At 50.0% G+C, this 17,051-nt stretch overlaps 5 pseudogenes; all 5 read right to left on the bottom strand.

The window, feature by feature from the left end:
• Nucleotides 1–6,048: 6,048 nt before the first annotated feature.
• On the bottom strand, nucleotides 6,049–6,168 carry LOC130319141 (5S ribosomal RNA; annotated as a pseudogene).
• Nucleotides 6,169–9,425: 3,257 nt separating this feature from the next.
• LOC130319130 (5S ribosomal RNA) lies at nucleotides 9,426–9,545 on the bottom strand (annotated as a pseudogene).
• A 4,671-nt stretch (nucleotides 9,546–14,216) lies between these two features.
• On the bottom strand, nucleotides 14,217–14,336 carry LOC130352483 (5S ribosomal RNA; annotated as a pseudogene).
• Nucleotides 14,337–15,417: 1,081 nt separating this feature from the next.
• Nucleotides 15,418–15,537, bottom strand: LOC130352443 (5S ribosomal RNA; annotated as a pseudogene).
• A 1,302-nt stretch (nucleotides 15,538–16,839) lies between these two features.
• LOC130323728 (5S ribosomal RNA) lies at nucleotides 16,840–16,959 on the bottom strand (annotated as a pseudogene).
• Nucleotides 16,960–17,051: the final 92 nt, after the last annotated feature.

Here is a 17,051-nt window from a genome sequence, read left to right as displayed (position 1 = left end):
AGCTTCATGCCCTTTATACTGTGCATTTAAGCATCAATAAATCCTTTTCCGAATCGGAGCGGAAGGCGGCAACAGATTAAAATGTCAACTGCACCCGGGATTCCCAGCCAGTCTCCCATGCTGGTACTTACCAGGCCCTAAGCTGGGTATCAGCCTGCGATCTGACGAGAGCAGGCGCGTTCAGCTTAGGATGGCCGTTGACAGCTTCACACTTTGTATACTGTGCATTTAAGCATCAATAAATCCTTTTCAGAATCGGAACGGAAGGCGGCAACAGAGCAAAATGTCAACGGCAGCCGGGATTCCCAGCCAGTGTCCCATGCCGGTACTTACCAGGCCCTAAGATCTGTACCAGTCTGCGATCTGACGAGAGCAGGCGCGTTAAGCTTAGGATGGCCGTCGACAGCTTCACACCTTGTATACTGTGGATTTAAGCATCAATAAATTATTTTCGGAATCGGAGCGGAAGGCAGCAATAGAGCAAAATGTCCACGGCACCTGGGATTCCCTGCCAGTCTCCCATGCCAGTACTTACCGGGCCCTAAGCTGGGTAGCAGTCTGCGATCTGACGAGAGCAGGCGCGTTCAGCTTAGGATGGCCATTGACAGCTTCATGCTTTTTATACTGTGCATTTAAGCATCAATAAATCCTTTTCGGAATCGGAGAGGAAGGCGGCAACAGAGCAAAATGTCAATAGCACCTTGGATTGTAAGCCAGTCTCCCATGCCCGTACTTGCCAGGCAGCAGTCTGCGATCTGACAAGAACAGGCACATTCAGCTTAGGATAGCCGTAGACGGCTTCACACCCTGTATACTGTGGATTTAAGCATCAATAAATCCTTTTCGGAATCGAAGCGGAAGGCGGCTACAGAGCAAAATGTCAACAACACCTGGGATTCCCAGCCAGTCTCCCATGCTGGTACTTACCGGGCCCTAAGCTGGGTAGCAATCTGCGATCTGACAAGACCAGGTGCGTTCAGCTTAGGATGGCGGTTGACAGCTTCACACTTTTTATACTGTGCATTTAAGCATCAATAAATCCTTTTCGGAATCGGAGCGGAAGGCGGCAACAGAGCAAAATGTCAATAGCACCTTGGATTGCCAGCCAGTCTCCCATGCCCGTACTTGCCGGGCAGCAGTCTGCGATCTGACAAGAACAGGCACATTCAGCTTAGGATAGCCGTAGACGGCTTCACACCCTGTATACTGTGGATTTAAGCATCAATAAATTATTTTCGGAATCGAAGCGGAAGGCGGCAACAGATTAAAATGTCAACTGCACCCGGGATTCCCAGCCAGTCTCCCATGCTGGTACTTACCAGGCCCTAAGCTGGGTATCAGTCTGCGATCTGACGAGAGCAGGCGCGTTCAGCTTAGGATGGCCGTTGACAGCTTCACACTTTGTATACTGTGCATTTAAGCATCAATAAATCCTTTTCGGAATCGGAAACGGAAACGGAAGGCGTCAACAGAGCAAAATGTCAACGGCAGCCGGGATTCCCAGCCAGTGTCCCATGCCGGTACTTACCGGGCCCTAAGATCTGTACCAGTCTGCGATCTGACAAGAGCAGGCGCGTTAAGCTTAGGATGGCCGTCGACAGCTTCACACCTTGTATACTGTGGATTTAAGCATCAATAAATTCTTTTCGGAATCAGAGCGGAAAGCAGCAATAGAGCAAAATGTCAACGGCACCCGGGATTCCCAGCCAGTCTCCCATGCCAGTACTTACTGGGACCTAAGCTGGGTAGCAGTCTGTGATCTGACGAGAGCTGGCGCGTTCAGCTTAGGATGGCCATTGACAGCTTCATGCTTTTTATACTGTGCATTTAAGCATCAATAAATCCTTTTCCGAATCGGAGCGGAAGGCGGCAACAGATTAAAATGTCAACTGCACCCGGGATTCCCAGCCAGTCTCCCATGCTGGTACTTACCAGGCCCTAAGCTGGGTATCAGCCTGCGATCTGACGAGAGCAGGCGCGTTAAGCTTAGGATGGCCGTCGACAGCTTCACACCTTGTATACTGTGGATTTAAGCATCAATAAATTATTTTCGGAATCGGAGCGGAAGGCAGCAATAGAGCAAAATGTCAACGGCACCCGGGATTCCCAGCCAGTCTCCCATGCCAGTACTTACCGGGCCCTAAGCTGGGTAGCCGTCTTCGATCTGACGAGAGCAGGCACGTTCAGCTTAGGATGGCCATTGACAGCTTCATGCTTTTTATACTGTGCATTTAAGCATCAATAAATCCTTTTCAGAATCGGAACGGAAGGCGGCAACAGAGCAAAATGTCAACGGCAGCCGGGATTCCCAGCCAGTGTCCCATGCCGGTACTTACCAGGCCCTAAGATCTGTACCAGTCTGCGATCTGACGAGAGCAGGGCGCGTTAAGCTTATGATGGCCGTCGACAGCTTCACACCTTGTATACTGTGGATTTAAGCATCAATAAATTATTTTCGGAATCGGAGCGGAAGGCAGCAATAGAGCAAAATGTCCACTGCACCTGGGATTCCCAGCCAGTCACCCATGCCAGTACTTACCGGGCCCTAAGCTGGGTAGCAGTCTGCGATCTGACGAGAGCAGGCGCGTTCAGCTTAGGATGGCCATTGACAGCTTCATGCTTTTTATACTGTGCATTTAAGCATCAATAAATCCTTTTCGGAATCGGAGAGGAAGGCGGCAACAGAGCAAAATGTCAATAGCACCTTGGATTGCCAGCCAGTCTCCCATGCCCGTACTTGCTGGGCAGCAGTCTGCGATCTGACAAGAACAGGCACATTCAGCTTAGGATAGCCGTAGACGGCTTCACACCCTGTATACTATGGATTTAAGCATCAATAAATACTTTTCGGAATCGAAGCGGAAGGCGGCTACAGAGCAAAATGTCAACAACACCTGGGATTCCCAGCCAGTCTCCCATGCTGGTACTTACCGGGACCTAAGCTGGGTAGCAATCTGCAATCTGACGAGACCAGGTGCGTTCAGCTTAGGATGGCGGATGACAGCTTCAAACTTTGTATACTGTGCATTTAAGCATCAATAAATCCTTTTCGGAATCGGAACGGAAGGCGGCAACAGAGCAAAATGTCAACAGCAGCCGGGATTCCCAGCCAGTGTCCCATGCCGGTACTTACCAGGCCCTAAGATCTGTACCAGTCTGCGATCTGACGAGAGCAGGCGCGTTAAGCTTAGGATGGCTGTTGACAGCTTCACACCTTGTATATTGTGGATTTAAGCATCAATAAATTCTTTTCGGAATCGGAGCAATAGAGCAAAATGTCAACGGCAACCGGGATTCTCAGCCAGTCTCCCATGCCAGTACTTACCGGGCCCTAAGCTGGGTAGCAGTCTGCGATCTGACGATAGCAGGCGCGTTCAGCTTAGGATGGCCATTGACAGCTTCATGCTTTTTATACTGTGCATTTAAGCATCAATAAATCCTTTTCGGAATCGGAGAGGAAGGCGGCAACAGAGCAAAATGTCAATAGCACCTTGGATTGCCAGCCAGTCTCCCATGCCCGTACTTGCCGGGCAGCAGTCTGCGATCTGACAAGAACAGGCACATTCAGCTTAGGATAGCCGTAGACGGCTTCACACCCTGTATACTTTGGATTTAAGCATCAATAAATTATTTTCGGAATCGAAGCGGAAGGCGGCAACAGATTAAAATGTCAACTGCACCCGGGATTCCCAGCCAGTCTCCCATGCTGGTACTTACCAGGCCCTAAGCTGGGTATCAGTCTGCGATCTGACGAGAGCAGGCGCGTTCAGCTTAGGATGGCCGTTGACAGCTTCACACTTTGTATACTGTGCATTTAAGCATCAATAAATCCTTTTCGGAATCGGAAACGGAAGGCGTCAACAGAGCCAAATGTCAACGGCAGCCGGGATTCCCAGCCAGTGTCCTATGCCGGTACTTACCGGGCCCTAAGATCTGTACCAGTCTGCGATCTGACAAGAGCAGGCGCGTTAAGCTTAGGATGGCCGTCGACAGCTTCACACCTTGTATACTGTGGATTTAAGCATCAATAAATTCTTTTCGGAATCGGAGCGGAAGGCAGCAATAGAGCAAAATGTCAACGGCACCCGGGATTTCCAGCCAGTCTCCCATGCCAGTACTTACCGGGACCTAAGCTGAGTAGCAGTCTGTGATCTGACGAGAGCAGGCGCGTTCAGCTTAGGATGGCCATTGACAGCTTCATGCTTTTTATACTGTGCATTTAAGCATCAATAAATCCTTTTCGGAATCGGAGAGGAAGGCGGCAACAGAGCAAAATGTCAATAGCACCTTGGATTGCCAGCCAGTCTCCCATGCCCGTACTTGCCGGGCAGCAGTCTGCGATCTGACAAGAACAGGCACATTCAGCTTAGGATAGCCGTAGACTGCTTCACACCCTGTATACTGTGGATTTAAGCATCAATAAATACTTTTCGGAATCGAAGCGGAAGGCGGCTACAGAGCAAAATGTCAACAACACCTGGGATTCCCAGCCAGTCTCCCATGCTGGTACTTACCGGGACCTAAGCTGGGTAGCAATCTGCGATCTGACGAGACCAGGTGCGTTCAGCTTAGGATGGCGGATGACAGCTTCAAACTTTGTATACTGTGCATTTAAGCATCAATAAATCCTTTTCGGAATCGGAACGGAAGGCGGCAACAGAGCAAAATGTCAACAGCAGCCGGGATTCCCAGCCAGTGTCCCATGCCGGTACTTACCAGGCCCTAAGATCTGTACCAGTCTGCGATCTGACGAGAGCAGGCGCGTTAAGCTTAGGATGGCTGTTGACAGCTTCACACCTTGTATATTGTGGATTTAAGCATCAATAAATTCTTTTCGGAATCGGAGCAATAGAGCAAAATGTCAACGGCAACCGGGATTCTCAGCCAGTCTCCCATGCCAGTACTTACCGGGCCCTAAGCTGGGTAGCAGTCTGCGATCTGACGATAGCAGGCGCGTTCAGCTTAGGATGGCCATTGACAGCTTCATGCTTTTTATACTGTGCATTTAAGCATCAATAAATCCTTTTCGGAATCGGAGAGGAAGGCGGCAACAGAGCAAAATGTCAATAGCACCTTGGATTGCCAGCCAGTCTCCCATGCCCGTACTTGCCGGGCAGCAGTCTGCGATCTGACAAGAACAGGCACATTCAGCTTAGGATAGCCGTAGACGGCTTCACACCCTGTATACTGTGGATTTAAGCATCAATAAATTCTTTTCGGAATCGAAGCAGAAGGCGGCAACAGATTAAAATGTCAACTGCACCCGGGATTCCCAGCCAGTCTCCCATGCTGGTACTTACCAGGCCCTAAGCTGGGTATCAGTCTGCGATCTGACGAGAGCAGGCGCGTTCAGCTTAGGATGGCCGTTGACAGCTTCACACTTTGTATACTGTGCATTTAAGCATCAATAAATCCTTTTCGGAATCGGAAACGGAAGGCGTCAACAGAGCCAAATGTCAACAGCAGCCGGGATTCCCAGCCAGTGTCCTATGCCGGTACTTACCGGGCCCTAAGATCTGTACCAGTCTGCGATCTGACAAGAGCAGGCGCGTTAAGCTTAGGATGGCCGTCGACAGCTTCACACCTTGTATACTGTGGATTTAAGCATCAATAAATTCTTTTCGGAATCGGAGCGGAAGGCAGCAATAGAGCAAAATGTCAACGGCACCCGGGATTTCCAGCCAGTCTCCCATGCCAGTACTTACCGGGACCTAAGCTGAGTAGCAGTCTGTGATCTGACGAGAGCAGGCGCGTTCAGCTTAGGATGGCCATTGACAGCTTCATGCTTTTTATACTGTGCATTTAAGCATCAATAAATCCTTTTCGGAATCGGAGAGGAAGGCGGCAACAGAGCAAAATGTCAATAGCACCTTGGATTGCCAGCCAGTCTCCCATGCCCGTACTTGCCGGGCAGCAGTCTGCGATCTGACAAGAACAGGCACATTCAGCTTAGGATAGCCGTAGACGGCTTCACACCCTGTATACTGTGGATTTAAGCATCAATAAATCCTTTTCGGAATCGAAGCGGAAGGCGGCTTCAGAGCAAAATGTCAACAACACCTGGGATTCCCAGCCAGTCTCCCATGCTGGTACTTACCGGGCCCTAAGCTGGGTAGCAGTCTGCGATCTGACGAGAGCAGGCGCGTTCAGCTTAGGATGGCCGTTGACAGCTTCACGCCCTTTATACTGTGCATTTAAGCATCAATAAATCCTTTTCCGAATCGGAGCGGAAGGCGGCAACAGATTAAAATGTCAACTGCACCCGGGATTCCCAGCCAGTCTCCCATGCTGGTACTTAACAGGCCCTAAGCTGGGTAGCAGTCTGCGATCTGACGAGAGCAGGCGCGTTCAGCTTAGGATGGCCGTTGACAGCTTCACACTTTGTATACTGTGCATTTAAGCATCAATAAATCCTTTTCAGAATCGGAACGGAAGGCGGCAACAGAGCAAAATGTCAACGGCAGCCGGGATTCCCAGCCAGTGTCCCATGCCGGTACTTACCAGGCCCTAAGATCTGTACCAGTCTGCGATCTGACGAGAGCAGGCGCGTTAAGCTTAGGATGGCCGTCGACAGCTTCACACCTTGTATACTGTGGATTTAAGCATCAATAAATTATTTTCGGAATCGGAGCGGAAGGCAGCAATAGAGCAAAATGTCCACGGCACCTGGGATTCCCTGCCAGTCTCCCATGCCAGTACTTACCGGGCCCTAAGCTGGGTAGCAGTCTGCGATCTGACGAGAGCAGGCGCGTTCAGCTTAGGATGGCCATTGACAGCTTCATGCTCTTTATACTGTGCATTTAAGCATCAATAAATCCTTTTCGGAATCGGAGAGGAAGGCGGCAACAGAGCAAAATGTCAATAGCACCTTGGATTGTAAGCCAGTCTCCCATGCCCGTACTTGCCAGGCAGCAGTCTGCGATCTGACAAGAACAGGCACATTCAGCTTAGGATAGCCGTAGACGGCTTCACACCCTGTATACTGTGGATTTAAGCATCAATAAATCCTTTTCGGAATCGAAGCGGAAGGCGGCTACAGAGCAAAATGTCAACAACACCTGGGATTCCCAGCCAGTCTCCCATGCTGGTACTTACCGGGCCCTAAGCTGGGTAGCAATCTGCGATCTGACAAGACCAGGTGCGTTCAGCTTAGGATGGCGGTTGACAGCTTCACACTTTTTATACTGTGCATTTAAGCATCAATAAATCCTTTTCGGAATCGGAGCGGAAGGCGGCAACAGAGCAAAATGTCAATAGCACCTTGGATTGCCAGCCAGTCTCCCATGCCCGTACTTGCCGGGCAGCAGTCTGCGATCTGACAAGAACAGGCACATTCAGCTTAGGATAGCCGTAGACGGCTTCACACCCTGTATACTGTGGATTTAAGCATCAATAAATTATTTTCGGAATCGAAGCGGAAGGCGGCAACAGATTAAAATGTCAACTGCACCCGGGATTCCCAGCCAGTCTCCCATGCTGGTACTTACCAGGCCCTAAGCTGGGTATCAGTCTGCGATCTGACGAGACCAGGTGCGTTCAGCTTAGGATGGCGGATGACAGCTTCAAACTTTGTATACTGTGCATTTAAGCATCAATAAATCCTTTTCGGAATCGGAACGGAAGGCGGCAACAGAGCAAAATGTCAACAGCAGCCGGGATTCCCAGCCAGTGTCCCATGCCGGTACTTACCAGGCCCTAAGATCTGTACCAGTCTGCGATCTGACGAGAGCAGGCGCGTTAAGCTTAGGATGGCTGTTGACAGCTTCACACCTTGTATATTGTGGATTTAAGCATCAATAAATTCTTTTCGGAATCGGAGCAATAGAGCAAAATGTCAACGGCAACCGGGATTCTCAGCCAGTCTCCCATGCCAGTACTTAACGGGCCCTAAGCTGGGTAGCAGTCTGCGATCTGACGATAGCAGGCGCGTTCAGCTTAGGATGGCCATTGACAGCTTCATGCTTTTTATACTGTGCATTTAAGCATCAATAAATCCTTTTCGGAATCGGAGAGGAAGGCGGCAACAGAGCAAAATGTCAATAGCACCTTGGATTGCCAGCCAGTCTCCCATGCCCGTACTTGCCGGGCAGCAGTCTGCGATCTGACAAGAACAGGCACATTCAGCTTAGGATAGCCGTAGACGGCTTCACACCCTGTATACTGTGGATTTAAGCATCAATAAATTATTTTCGGAATCGAAGCGGAAGGCGGCAACAGATTAAAATGTCAACTGCACCCGGGATTCCCAGCCAGTCTCCCATGCTGGTACTTACCAGGCCCTAAGCTGGGTATCAGTCTGCGATCTGACGAGAGCAGGCGCGTTCAGCTTAGGATGGCCGTTGACAGCTTCACACTTTGTATACTGTGCATTTAAGCATCAATAAATCCTTTTCGGAATCGGAAACGGAAGGCGTCAACAGAGCCAAATGTCAACGGCAGCCGGGATTCCCAGCCAGTGTCCTATGCCGGTACTTACCGGGCCCTAAGATCTGTACCAGTCTGCGATCTGACAAGAGCAGGCGCGTTAAGCTTAGGATGGCCGTCGACAGCTTCACACCTTGTATACTGTGGATTTAAGCATCAATAAATTCTTTTCGGAATCGGAGCGGAAGGCAGCAATAGAGCAAAATGTCAACGGCACCCGGGATTTCCAGCCAGTCTCCCATGCCAGTACTTACCGGGACCTAAGCTGAGTAGCAGTCTGTGATCTGACGAGAGCAGGCGCGTTCAGCTTAGGATGGCCATTGACAGCTTCATGCTTTTTATACTGTGCATTTAAGCATCAATAAATCCTTTTCGGAATCGGAGAGGAAGGCGGCAACAGAGCAAAATGTCAATAGCACCTTGGATTGCCAGCCAGTCTCCCATGCCCGTACTTGCCGGGCAGCAGTCTGCGATCTGACAAGAACAGGCACATTCAGCTTAGGATAGCCGTAGACTGCTTCACACCCTGTATACTGTGGATTTAAGCATCGATAAATACTTTTCGGAATCGAAGCGGAAGGCGGCTACAGAGCAAAATGTCAACAACACCTGGGATTCCCAGCCAGTCTCCCATGCTGGTACTTACCGGGACCTAAGCTGGGTAGCAATCTGCGATCTGACGAGACCAGGTGCGTTCAGCTTAGGATGGCGAATGACAGCTTCAAACTTTGTATACTGTGCATTTAAGCATCAATAAATCCTTTTCGGAATCGGAACGGAAGGCGGCAACAGAGCAAAATGTCAACAGCAGCCGGGATTCCCAGCCAGTGTCCCATGCCGGTACTTACCAGGCCCTAAGATCTGTACCAGTCTGCGATCTGACGAGAGCAGGCGCGTTAAGCTTAGGATGGCTGTTGACAGCTTCACACCTTGTATATTGTGGATTTAAGCATCAATAAATTCTTTTCGGAATCGAAGCGGAAGGCGGCTTCAGAGCAAAATGTCAACAACACCTGGGATTCCCAGCCAGTCTCCCATGCTGGTACTTACCGGGCCCTAAGCTGGGTAGCAGTCTGCGATCTGACGAGAGCAGGCGCGTTCAGCTTAGGATGGCCGTTGACAGCTTCACGCCCTTTATACTGTGCATTTAAGCATCAATAAATCCTTTTCCGAATCGGAGCGGAAGGCGGCAACAGATTAAAATGTCAACTGCACCCGGGATTCCCAGCCAGTCTCCCATGCTGGTACTTAACAGGCCCTAAGCTGGGTAGCAGTCTGCGATCTGACGAGAGCAGGCGCGTTCAGCTTAGGATGGCCGTTGACAGCTTCACACTTTGTATACTGTGCATTTAAGCATCAATAAATCCTTTTCAGAATCGGAACGGAAGGCGGCAACAGAGCAAAATGTCAACGGCAGCCGGGATTCCCAGCCAGTGTCCCATGCCGGTACTTACCAGGCCCTAAGATCTGTACCAGTCTGCGATCTGACGAGAGCAGGCGCGTTAAGCTTAGGATGGCCGTCGACAGCTTCACACCTTGTATACTGTGGATTTAAGCATCAATAAATTATTTTCGGAATCGGAGCGGAAGGCAGCAATAGAGCAAAATGTCCACGGCACCTGGGATTCCCTGCCAGTCTCCCATGCCAGTACTTACCGGGCCCTAAGCTGGGTAGCAGTCTGCGATCTGACGAGAGCAGGCGCGTTCAGCTTAGGATGGCCATTGACAGCTTCATGCTTTTTATACTGTGCATTTAAGCATCAATAAATCCTTTTCGGAATCGGAGAGGAAGGCGGCAACAGAGCAAAATGTCAATAGCACCTTGGATTGTAAGCCAGTCTCCCATGCCCGTACTTGCCAGGCAGCAGTCTGCGATCTGACAAGAACAGGCACATTCAGCTTAGGATAGCCGTAGACGGCTTCACACCCTGTATACTGTGGATTTAAGCATCAATAAATCCTTTTCGGAATCGAAGCGGAAGGCGGCTACAGAGCAAAATGTCAACAACACCTGGGATTCCCAGCCAGTCTCCCATGCTGGTACTTACCGGGCCCTAAGCTGGGTAGCAATCTGCGATCTGACAAGACCAGGTGCGTTCAGCTTAGGATGGCGGTTGACAGCTTCACACTTTTTATACTGTGCATTTAAGCATCAATAAATCCTTTTCGGAATCGGAGCGGAAGGCGGCAACAGAGCAAAATGTCAATAGCACCTTGGATTGCCAGCCAGTCTCCCATGCCCGTACTTGCCGGGCAGCAGTCTGCGATCTGACAAGAACAGGCACATTCAGCTTAGGATAGCCGTAGACGGCTTCACACCCTGTATACTGTGGATTTAAGCATCAATAAATTATTTTCGGAATCGAAGCGGAAGGCGGCAACAGATTAAAATGTCAACTGCACCCGGGATTCCCAGCCAGTCTCCCATGCTGGTACTTACCAGGCCCTAAGCTGGGTATCAGTCTGCGATCTGACGAGAGCAGGCGCGTTCAGCTTAGGATGGCCGTTGACAGCTTCACACTTTGTATACTGTGCATTTAAGCATCAATAAATCCTTTTCGGAATCGGAAACGGAAACGGAAGGCGTCAACAGAGCAAAATGTCAACGGCAGCCGGGATTCCCAGCCAGTGTCCCATGCCGGTACTTACCGGGCCCTAAGATCTGTACCAGTCTGCGATCTGACAAGAGCAGGCGCGTTAAGCTTAGGATGGCCGTCGACAGCTTCACACCTTGTATACTGTGGATTTAAGCATCAATAAATTCTTTTCGGAATCAGAGCGGAAGGCAGCAATAGAGCAAAATGTCAACGGCACCCGGGATTCCCAGCCAGTCTCCCATGCCAGTACTTACCGGGACCTAAGCTGGGTAGCAGTCTGTGATCTGACGAGAGCAGGCGCGTTCAGCTTAGGATGGCCATTGACAGCTTCATGCTTTTTATACTGTGCATTTAAGCATCAATAAATCCTTTTCGGAATCGAAGAGGAAGGCGGCAACAGAGCAAAATGTCAATAGCACCTTGGATTGCCAGCCAGTCTCCCATGCCCGCACTTGCCGGGCAGCAGTCTGCGATCTGACAAGAACAGGCACATTCAGCTTAGGATAGCCGTAGACTGCTTCACACCCTGTATACTGTGGATTTAAGCATCAATAAAGCCTTTTCGGAATTGGAGCGGATAGCGGCTACAGAGCAAAATGTCAACAACACCTGGGATTTCCAGCCAGTCTCCCATGCTGGTACTTACCGGGCCCTAAGCTGGGTAGCAGTCTGCGATCTGACGAGAGCAGGCGCGTTCAGCTTAGGATGGCCGTTGACAGCTTCATGCCCTTTATACTGTGCATTTAAGCATCAATAAATCCTTTTCCGAATCGGAGCGGAAGGCGGCAACAGATTAAAATGTCAACTGCACCCGGGATTCCCAGCCAGTCTCCCATGCTGGTACTTACCAGGCCCTAAGCTGGGTATCAGCCTGCGATCTGACGAGAGCAGGCGCGTTAAGCTTAGGATGGCCGTCGACAGCTTCACACCTTGTATACTGTGGATTTAAGCATCAATAAATTATTTTCGGAATCGGAGCGGAAGGCAGCAATAGAGCAAAATGTCAACGGCACCCGGGATTCCCAGCCAGTCTCCCATGCCAGTACTTAACGGGCCCTAAGCTGGGTAGCCGTCTTCGATCTGACGAGAGCAGGCACGTTCAGCTTAGGATGGCCATTGACAGCTTCATGCTTTTTATACTGTGCATTTAAGCATCAATAAATCCTTTTCAGAATCGGAACGGAAGGCGGCAACAGAGCAAAATGTCAACGGCAGCCGGGATTCCCAGCCAGTGTCCCATGCCGGTACTTACCGGGCCCTAAGATCTGTACCAGTCTGCGATCTGACGAGAGCAGGCGCGTTAAGCTTAGGATGGCTGTTGACAGCTTCACACTTTGTATACTGTGCATTTAAGCATCAATAAATCCTTTTCGGAATCGGAACGGAAGGCGGCAACAGAGCAAAATGTCAACGGCAGCCGGGATTCCCAGCCAGTGTCCCATGCCGGTACTTACCGGGCCCTAAGATCTGTACCAGTCTGCGATCTGACGAGAGCAGGCGCTTTAAGCTTAGGATGGCCGTTGACAGCTTCACACCTTGTATACTGTGGATTTAAGCATCAATAAATATCTTTATTAACCGGAGAGGAAGGCAGCAACAGAGCAAAATGTCAATGGCACCTTGGATTCCCAGCCAGTCTCCCATGCCGGTAACTGGAGGGCAGCAGTCTGCGATCTGAGGAGAGCAGGCACGTTCAGCTTAGGATGGCCATTGACAGCTTCATGCTTTTTATACTGTGCATTTAAGCATCAATAAATTATTTTCGGAATCGGAGCGGAAGGCAGCAATAGAGCAAAATGTCAACGGCACCCGGGATTCCCAGCCAGTCTCCCATGCCAGTACTTACCGGGCCCTAAGCTGGGTAGCCGTCTTCGATCTGACGAGAGCAGGCACGTTCAGCTTAGGATGGCCATTGACAGCTTCATGCTTTTTATACTGTGCATTTAAGCATCAATAAATCCTTTTCGGAATCGGAACGGAAGGCGGCAACAGAGCAAAATGTCAACTGCACCCGGGATTCCCAGCCAGTCTCCCATGCCGGTACTTACTGGGCCCTAAGCTGGGTAGCAGTCTGCGATCTGACGAGAGCAGGCGTGTTCAGCTTAGGATGGCCGTTGACATCTTCACGCCTTGTATATTGTGGATTTAAGCATCAATAAATATCTTTATTAACCGGAGAGGAAGGCAGCAACAGAGCAAAATGTCAATGGCACCTTGGATTCCCAGCCAGTCTCCCATGCCGGTAACTGGAGGGCAGCAGTCTGCGATCTGAGGAGAGCAGGCACGTTCAGGCTTAGGATGGCCTTTGACAGCTTCACACCCTGTATATTGTGGATTTAAGCATCAATAAATCCTTTTCCGAATCGGAGAGGAAGGCGGCAACAGATTAAAATGTCAACTGCACTTGGGATTCCCAGCCAGTCTCCCATGCTGGTACTTACCAGGCCCTAAGCTGGGTAGCAGTCTGCGATCTGACGAGAGCAGGCGCGTTCAGCTTAGGATGGCCCTTGACAGCTTCACACTTTTTGTATACTGTGGATTTAAGCATCAATAAATAATTTTCGGAATCGGAGCAGAAACAGAGCAAAATGTCAACTGCACCCGGGATTCCCAGCCAGTCTCCCATGCTGGTACTTACCAGGCCCGAAGCTGGGTAGCAGTCTGCGATCTGACGAGAGCAGGCGCAATCAGCTTAGGATGGCCGTTGACAGCTTCTCGCCCTTTATACTGTGCATTTAAGCATCAATAAATCCTTTTCGGAATCGGAAACGGAAGGCGGCAACAGAGCAAAATGTCAACGGCAGCCGGGATTCCCAGCCAGTGTCCCATGCCGGTACTTACCGGGCCCTAAGATCTGTACCAGTCTGCGATCTGACGAGAGCAGGCGCGTTAAGCTTAGGATGGCCGTCGACAGCTTCACACCTTGTATACTGTGGATTTAAGCATCAATAAATTCTTTTCGGAATCGGAGCGGAAGGCAGCAATAGAGCAAAATGTCAACGGCAACCAGGATTCCCAGCCAGTCTCCCATGCCAGTACCTACCGGACCCCTAAGCTAGAGCAGTCTGCGATCTGACGAGAGCAGGCGCGTTCAGCTTAGGATGGCCGTTGACAGCTTCTCGCACTTTATACTGTGCATTTAAGCATCAATAAATCCTTTTCCGAATCGGCGCGTAAGGCGGCAACAGAGCAAAATGTCAACGACACCTGGGATTCCCAGCCAGTCTCCCATGCTGGTACTTACCGGGCCCTAAGCTGGGTAGCAGGCTGCGATCTGACGAGAGCAGGCACGTTCAGCTTAGGATGGCCGTTGACAGCTTCTCGCACTTTATACTGTGCATTTAAGCATCAATAAATCCTTTTCGGAATCGGAACGGAAGGCGGCAACAGAGCAAAATGTCAACGGCAGCCGGGATTCCCAGCCAGTGTCCCATGCTGGTACTTACTGGGCCCTAAGCTGGGTAGCAGTCTGGGTTCTGACGAGAGCAGGCGCGTTCAGCTTAGGATGGCCGTTGACAGTTTCACGCCCTTTATACTGTGCATTTAAGCATCAATAAATCCTTTTCCGAATCGGAGCGGAAGGCGGCAACAGATTAAAATGTCAACTGCACCCGGGATTCCCAGCCCGTCTCCCATGCCAGTACTTACCGGGCCCTAAGCTAGATAGCAGTCTGCGATCTGACGAAAGCAGGCGCGTTCAGCTTAGGATGGCCATTGACAGCTTCATGATTTTTATACCGTGCATTTAAGCATCAATAAATTCTTTTCGGAATCGGAACGGAAGGCGGCAACAGAGCAAAATGTCAACTGCACCCGGGATTCCCAGCCAGTCTTCCATGCCGGTACTTATTGGGCCCTAAGCTGGGTAGCAGTCTGCGATCTGACAAGAGCAGGCGCGTTCTGCTTAGGATGGCCATTGATAGCTTCATGCTTTTTATACTGTGCATTTAAGCATCAATAAATCCTTTTCGGAATCGGAACGGAAGGCGGCAACAGAGCAAAATGTCAACTGCACCCGGGATTCCCAGCCAGTCTCCCATGCCGGTACTTACTGGGCCCTAAGCTGGGTAGCAGTCTGCGATCTGATGAGAGCAGGCGCGTTCAGCTTAGGATGGCCGTTGACATCTTCACACCTTGTATATTGTGAATTTAAGCATCAATAAATATTTTTATTAATCGGAGAGGAAGGCGGCAACAGAGCAAAATGGCAATGGCACCTTGGATTGCCAGCCAGTCTCCCATGCCGGTAACTGCCCGGCAGTAGTCTGCGATCTGAGGAGAGCAGGCACGTTCAGGCTTAGGATGGCCGTTGACAGCTGCACACCCTGTGTATTGTGGATTTAAGCATCAATAAATCCTTTTCCGAATCGGAGTGCAAGGCGGCAACAGATTAAAATGTCAACTGCACCTGGGATTCCCAGCCAGTCTCCCATGCTGGTACTTACCAGGCCCTAAGCTGGGTAGCAGTCTGCGATCTGACGAGAGCAGGCGCGTTCAGCTTAGGATGGCCATTGACAGCTTCATGCTTTTTATACTGTGCATTTAAGCATCAATAAATCCTTTTCGGAATCAGAACGGAAGGCGGCAACAGAGCATAATGTCAACTGCACCCGGGATTCCCAGCCAGTCTCCCATGCCGGTACTTACTGGGCCCTATGCTGGGTAGCAGTCTACGATCTGACGAGAGCAGGCGCGTTCAGCTTAGGATGGCTGTTGACATCTTCATGCCTTGTATATTGTGAATTTAAGCATCAATAAATATTTTTATTAATCGGAGAGGAAGGCGGCAACAGAGCAAAATGTCAATGGCACCTTGGATTGCCAGCCAGTCTCCCATGCCGGTAACTGCCCGGCAGTAGTCTGCGATCTGAGGAGAGCAGGCACGTTCAGGCTTAGGATGGCCGTTGACAGCTGCACACCCTGTGTGTTGTGGATTTAAGCATCAATAAATCCTTTTCCGAATCGGAGCGCAAGGCGGCAACAGATTAAAATGTCAACTGCACCTGGGATTCCCAGCCAGTCTCCCATGCTGGTACTTACCAGTAGTGTTGAGCGGCATAGGCCATATTCGAATTCGCGAATATTCGCGAATATATGGACCAATATTCGTCATATATTCGTGAATATTCGCATATTCGTTATATTCTCGTTTTATTTTCGCGCATGCGAAAATACGCGTATGCGAAAATTAGCATATGTGTAAATTCGCATATGCGAAAATTAGCATATGCTAATTTTCGCATATGCGAATTTTCGCACGCCAGTCTCACACAGTAGTATTACAGCCTTCTTTACACCACACAAGCTGGAAGCAGAGAGGGATGATCACTGTGATGTGTACTGTGAAGGAAAAAAAAAAAAAAAAAAACGAATATTCGTAATTACGAATATATAGCGCTATATTCGCGAAATTCGCGAATTCGCGCGAATAATATTCGAATTGCGAATATTCGCGAGCAACACTACTTACCAGGCCCTAAGCTGGGTAGCAGTCTGCGATCTGACGAGAGCAGGCGTGTTCAGCTTAGGATGGCCGTTGACAGCTTCACACTTTGTATACTGTGGATTTAAGCATCAATAAATAATTTTTGGAATCGGAGCAGAAACAGAGCTTAATGGCAACTGCACCTGGGATTCCCAGCCAGTCTCCCACGCTAGTACTTACCAGGCCCGAAGCTGGGTAGCAGTCTGCGATCTGACGAGAACAGGCGCATTCAGGTTAGGATGGCCATAGACATCTTCACATCCTGAATACTGTGGATTTAAGCATCAATAAATCCTTTTCGGAATCGGAGCGTAAGGCGGCAACAGAGCAAAATGTCAACGACACCTGGGATTCCCAGCCAGTCTCCCATGCTGGTACTTACCAGGCCCTAAGCTGGGTATCAGTCTGCGATCTGACGAGAGCAGGCGCATTCAGCTTAGGATGGCCGTTGACAGCTTCACGCCCTTTATATTGTGGATTTAAGCATCAATAAATAATTTTCCGAATCGAAGCGGAAGGCGGCAACAGATTAAAATGTCAACTGC

This window comes from Hyla sarda, chromosome 1, assembly GCF_029499605.1.
Source record: "Hyla sarda isolate aHylSar1 chromosome 1, aHylSar1.hap1, whole genome shotgun sequence".
Lineage (NCBI taxonomy): Eukaryota > Metazoa > Chordata > Amphibia > Anura > Hylidae > Hyla > Hyla sarda.
This window is presented reverse-complemented; position numbering and strand designations above follow the sequence as displayed.